General features: G+C 45.5%; 1 protein-coding gene across 1 annotated transcript in view; it reads left to right on the top strand.

The window, feature by feature from the left end:
- The first annotated feature begins 2756 nt into the window (after window positions 1–2756).
- Window positions 2757–6464, top strand: part of TEX264 (testis expressed 264, ER-phagy receptor) — a 45778-nt gene continuing 42070 nt past the window's right edge. Inside the window, exons 1-2 of the mRNA XM_005145806.4 lie at window positions 2757–2860; window positions 4089–4287. The gene's annotated coding sequence lies outside the window, so the exon portion shown is untranslated. The remainder of the gene's footprint in view (window positions 2861–4088; window positions 4288–6464) is intronic.

Genomic DNA, 6464 nt, shown 5'->3' with positions numbered 1-6464 from the left:
CACCCGCGCGCGCGCGCGCCATCCCGACCAGCCAATCAGCGCGGCCGGGCGCGGGGGTTGCCGGGAAAGAGTGCTATAAAAGCCCCGGTGCTATTTACGCCGTGTGGGTTGGGCTGTGGCGGCTGCGCGGTGTGGTTGTGGTGAGGGGCTGCAGCGGGCCTTGGGTGCGCCCCGTGCCTGCTGTGAGGTCTTCTCTGGTGGGTGATCGGCAGGGTAACGTGTGTGCTTTTCCCTTGCTTGTCTTTGGGCTGGGCGAACCTGTGGGGCAGCCACGGGCTTGGTACCCTGGGGGCATCTGGGTCTCACGAGGCTGGGGAAAGCAGCTGTGGTAGGGAGTTGGTGTATGAGGGTGTCCTGTTTATAGGCCTTTTAGATGAGCCTGTCTGGGCTGAGAGTTGGTTCCCTGTTTCTTTGAATCAGGCAAATAAGCTCTGCTGTTAACAGAAGCTGGGCAGAGCTGTTGGAAGAAACTGAAGAACTGACGGGGTCAGGCTACACCGTATCTTATTGCCAGGATCTTCTGAGCTTGTCTCTGGTGTGCCTGATGGTGAGGATTGTCCTCATTTGAGGATGCAGAGACTCCATAGTTGATGCAGTGTCTCCTTTGTGTCCTGGAGGAAGATACGGCTTTATCTGTTGCATTGTTTCCCTGCTTGCCCACCTCAGAAGGCTCAACAGGTGGAGCTGGCTTTAGGGGAGTTTAGTCATCACTTCCCTGCAAAGGTATAACAGGTGGGGTTGGTGATGGCCATCTTCTGCAGATCTCACAAGGTTCCTTTGCACAGCAGGCACATTAGCCTACAGTAGGTGTTTGGACACAGCTTACTAAATCTGGGTTCCCCTAAAAGGAACAGGGTGCTGCGCCAATCCTGGCGTGTGATCCTGTTAATAACTGTATTTTCCCATTCATGTTCCCTCCTCATTTGACAGTATTTGTGTTGCTAGACAACTTTAGACTGACCTTTTTATGGGCTACTCTCTGGTGTCTGTAGAGGAAGGAGCTGCTTAACCCCTGTTAGTAAGCATGTTTCTGAGACTAGCTCATTCTAAGAAGTGTTTCAAGGAATCTGAGTTTTAAAAATCAAGCAAGCGCTTGATAAACACTAATAAATGGTCTTAATGCATACAGCGTGGTCCTGGTTCTTAATGGACAGTCAACAGCGTGCAGGTCATGAGGCCCTCTGGTACATTGTCCTATAGGGTGGTGGGTGCACTTTCACCACACTGGAGGAGCATTGAGACAGAAGTGTGTTTGAAGCTAGTAGCAGTGAAATTACATGTGTGGTTTGGGCACCAGGTAGGTGGGGCTCAAACCAGAAATCAGTTATTCCTAGGTCATAGGTTCTTTTCATAAGCTATTTTGTTAATTTTTACTGTCTGCTAATGTTCCTTGTGGCCTACTCTTCTTTTTCATGGCCCACTGGGAAGCTTGGCCTTTGGTTACAGAACCTTGTCAAGTCTTTGACCACAGTATGAGTGCACTCCCCTTCCTAGAGTGGTATCTCCTTTCCCAAGGCATAGAACTCTTTGGATTTGGGCGAATCTGTGGCCCCAGGCATTGCTCTCTCAGGTGAGGGCTGTTCAAGTGGGTATTGTGTTAATCTAAGTGCTTTGGGAGCTGCTTTTTTCTAGCTTGGTAAGTAGATAGATTGGGAGCTTTGTTTTTTTGATGAAGAGAGTAGCCAACAAGTTCCTCTACCAGCTATGAGGATCCTCAGTCTAACTCTCTGTAAACCACATCTTTTGAAGGGGTCTGTAGTGCTGTCTTGCCACATTTTCTTATCTGTCTTGTGTATGTCATTTGAAAAAAGTCTTCATCCTGACTTAAATATTACAGCCAGGAGCCTGTTAGGTGTCAGCTGCCAAGATAAGAAGCAGTAGAAAAATGCAGCTCTTGTCACACAGCGCATGCAGAATTTGAGTTAAAGCAACATATTCTCAAGGAATTAGTTCGGTCATAAACACTTCTTTCCCTCCTACTCCCCTCCCCCCCTTTTTTGTCTAAGCTAGAGATGCACACAGGGCAAGAAAGGTTTCTTAACTGATAGCCGGGAACAGCTGAAACATCCCAGAATAGTTTTTTACAAATATTTTTATTGCAGAGAAACAGCCTCTGAAATGTGTTTATAGTTATCAGAAAAAACAGCAACAAAAGCTGAGATGAAATAATAAGCAGTAGCTGATAAGATTTGTTCTTGGGGAATTTAACATGGGTTGTATTTTTAGTCAAGCTGTACACTTGAAGAGTAAGCCTTGTTTCTGTGCCAACAAACACACCACAGCATGACGTAATTTAACAAAAGTTCTTCCCTAACTTACCCATCCCAAATGTTTTCTGTTATCTAATTGTATCATTGTTTGCTTTTATACCAGTGACAGTTTCCAGACATGCTTACCAGCATAATAGGATGGTATGTCAGTGTCATCTTTGCTTTAGCACTATAAGCTGAGCAGTGTGAAGCACTGCCTACTTCACTAAGAATGTATTTGGGTGGTAGTGCATGTTGTTTAAAATAAAATCCCCAACAACTTACCTTTCCAGGATATTTGGAAATACAACTCTTAAAGTCAAGAACTTGTGTCTGAACCAAGGCTGCTCAGATTAGTAAATGATGAACGTTAGCAGGTCAAGCCACTCCAAACATGCAAAGTGCCTTTGCAGGTTCCTCATCTATGGCCTAATTAAGAAAATGAAGCAAAAGTCTCCCAGTGGTGCAAGAGTCCAAACTAAAAAGAGATCTGTTTCTTTCATTTAGGACATCATTCTTCCTCTCTCCCCAGTCTGCACAGAATTTAGGCCAAGTGTATGCCCTGATGAAGTTAGTTTTTGACCTGTCTCACAGATAAAGAAGCCTGAAGGGTGAGTTGCCTGTTTGAAGTCCTGAAGGAAGTGGCCACCTTGGAAGCCAGTCCTTTGGCACCCTCCTTTATTGTTGCTGTAGCGATTAACTCACTTGTATCTCTCTGAGGTGTTGGCTTGCAGATACACCTATGGGCATTGTGTTGATTAGTATGGATGTCACAACAGCCCTAACAAGGGGTAGAGCTCCAGGGCTCTGGACAGGGGATTTTCACAGAACAAGGAACTGCTTTTCCTCAGGGAGAGGGAAATCCAAAGCCTTTGATTTGTAGAAGGGAAGCAGGAGCTCCAAAAAGTTGATGCCCTTTAGTCAAACACAGGCTCCATGGTTGGAGAAATGAAGCCTATGAGCCCCAGCTTAGTGCAGCTAGTGTGTGACGCTGGCACAGGTTTGCTGTGGCAGACACCTTCAAGATGGCATTGGTAAGGTTTCCCTGGCCTAGGGAGCAGCAAGCTGTGCTACAGGACTGCTGGAGGAGAAAGCAGCTCTTATTCCCACTGAGAGAAACCCCTGCACAGAATCCATCTAAGTTCAGAGGAACATAAGCCTTGCAAGAACAGCCTGGGTCTTGAAGCTTGTCCCCTGCCTCCCCAGATGCAGCAAGCACTCAAAAATCCTACAGCAAAGTGACCAGAATCCTTGTGTTCTGTATTCCCTGTCCAAGTATGGGGTTCTCCTGGTCTCCTCATGTGAAGGTGATTATCTGGATCAAAAGTTAATCTTGCATCCCTATCCAGGAATGCCTATCAAGAAGTCTTTACATCTTACAGACCTTGGCTGGCTCTTGGGCATGACAGCAGTGACCTTTAGAAGATCATCCCTTAATCCTAGTGTGACCTGTCTTCCTCTCTCCCACAAATACAGCATGTGCAGCTCTGATAACCTTTCTTAATTTTCACTTTTTTTGTGTGTGTTGGAGGTCATTTATTTTTCTGCTCAATTCTTTTAACTTGCAGCTCTGTTCAATTCGCAATTTAGCTTCTTTCACAACAACATAGCACCTTTGCTTTAAGCTTTCTGCTGGATTTAAGTGCACAGTAGCTAAATATATTAATTATGCTCTTAGACTTGAACTTGTCATGGGGCACAAAAGGTACAGTAGAGGTGGTGACACTACTTGTACCCCATGCTGGCTTGTCAGCAAAGGGAGCACATCAGGGATATTCCATATGTGATTTCAGGCTGTCATTAAATGCTCAGTAAGTCCATTGTTCTTCTTACATGCAGAAAGGAAGGACTAATGGATATCTCCTCAGTGTGAAACATGTTGTAGCTGAGCAGCAAGGATAGACCTGCTTGTCACGTACAAGAAGAGAACCTCCAGCTTTGCCTAAGCAGGACAGTGCCTCTGCTCTGCTCCCTTCCTGCCATCTGCTGCTGCTTTCTGGAGAAGACAGTTCAAAGGAGGACCAAAGCAGGACATCTGGTATGTGTTTATACAGCTGGAAGGGGAAGAAAGTCCTGGCCATGCCCTGCTGATGGCTCACCCGCATCAGCTGCAGTAGGGCAGGGTGAGAACTGAAGCTTTAGAAGCTCTCAGTGCATTTGGCTGGGGGGGGGGAGGGGGGGGTAGCACCCTGAAACTGTCCTGGAGACTTGCCCTACCTACATGCAAAAAATTAAAGAAAATTCATAATACCAACTCCCAAGTGACACTGGAACAGATTTTTAGGCTGCTTTTAGTGCTTTCTGACAGAGGAGGGAGCTGTCAGCTCACCATTGAACTGTCCAGCAAGCAGAGGTGCCCATCTGGGAGCTGGTGAAGGTGTTTGGATTGCCCACCAAAGGAAGAGGCTAAGCCTGTCTTGCAGGAGTCGGACGTTAACCTGCAAGTGCTTAAGGCTTTTGTCTTTAAGTGCATGTATGGGGTGTTTTGTGACTGTGTACAATGGAAACCACATTATTAGGCTGCAGGGACAGTGGGAGCAGCAGGCCTGGGAAGCTGTTTGGAGCTGGAACATTTGGCAGTGTGGTGTTGCACACTTCGTTGGTGTAGCAATGCCCTCCTCTGCTACACCAAGAACCCCCTGAAAACTGGAGGCAGTGCAGCACCTTCCTACTAATGGCTAGAGACAGAGCACCTTCCTCTGTGTCCGGGCAATGCAGGCAGCCCTTTTATCAGGGATACCTACCAGGCAGCAGAAACAGGCAAGGCAAAAGCTAGGTTAAATTGGTCTGAGATTTACTCAAGCCAGCCTGGACTAGTCTGAAGTGTAATAACAACCTGATTCCATCTGCTGTTTCTCCTGGTACAACTTGTCAGTAGCCTTTCTGCCTCAGCCAGTAGCAGTGTGACAAAGTCTTTCTTAATTACAACCCTGAAATAACAAGAACTTCTTCACTAAGTGTTGCTTTATGGCTGCATCAGTCATCTTCTGTCCAGCTGCTCATGGCAGAGCTCCAAGTGGGCTGAGTTGTGCTGGTTTGGCAGGTATGTGGGGTAGTGATGGTGGTTTGAATGTGCAGCTGGGCAGAATGCGGCTCTGAGTCAGAGGTTTCTGGGGATGTTGCTAAATACAGTTTGACACAAAGGTCTTTTTCTGTTTCATACTGGAGCTATCTTTATGCAGTCTTTTGCTTTCAGAAATATGGCTAAGACCCAGTTCCTGCAAGTCATACATTCATTCGTTAGCCACTGGAAAAAGGCAAGTAAGAAAAAGGGGCAGCTGTGTTATGCTTGAGGGCTGGTTTCCACCACACTTGTCTTCTGAGAAAGATTGAAAGTTGAGGCTGCCTGTCTTCCTATCCAGGATATTGTGCTTTATTTCTTCAGCCATGGAGATCATCTGTATGTCAGATGACTTCATTTTGAATTGTAGTGAGACCATGAACTAATGATTTAGGAGCATGCACTGTCTTTGTTGTGGTTCTGATTTTGATGTGCTGCTTAGTGTACAAGAAAGATGGATTGTTACTTGGCTAAGGCTAAATGTGGAGGTAATGCCAAATGCTATATGAAACAGAATCTCTTTTTCAGCCTCAGACAGTCCTCTGAATCCTCTTCCTCTTTCCCCAGGGTACTGGTGCTAGAAATCAGCAGCCTTTCCTCTACCTCAGTCAATGCACCAGCTTGGTTCTAAGCTGGTCCGAATTAATGTTAAATCTTATGTGTCTTATACAGTGGTGACTGACTCACATCATGTCACTTGATCACTTATTCCAGGAAAATAGCACTCAAATTTGGCAGAGAACTCTCCATGACACTGAAATATTTGTGAATTCGAAGCTTTTGCAACTCTGGCAGTTTCTATATGTTTTTCTCTAAAACTGTTCATATTGAAATGCAGGGATTGCACAAAGAGTCTTGTGAGACTCTTTGAAAAGAGTTTAAAATTAATCACTTGGACAAACGGGACCACTTGTTCCGTGCAGTTTAGCTCAGACTAATGTAGACATGCAGAAAAACCTCCCTAAGAAAAGGCATAAACTTGGGACATAATCTTTCTATTCCATGGTGAGTCTTTTTTAAGAATTTTAGCTTCAGTAACTAAGAAAAGGCTGTATCTATCTGGAAAAAAAAAGTATTACTTCAGTGATGGACTTAATGCAATCCTTTTATGTTATTTTTTTGAGGCATTTTTTTGGACAGGAGGCAAATGGTGC

Source organism: Melopsittacus undulatus, chromosome 9 (assembly GCF_012275295.1).
Source record: "Melopsittacus undulatus isolate bMelUnd1 chromosome 9, bMelUnd1.mat.Z, whole genome shotgun sequence".
NCBI classification, from domain to species: Eukaryota; Metazoa; Chordata; class Aves; order Psittaciformes; family Psittaculidae; genus Melopsittacus; species Melopsittacus undulatus.
The sequence above is the reverse complement of the archived record's forward strand: the minus strand, read 5'-3'. Positions and strand labels throughout refer to the sequence as shown.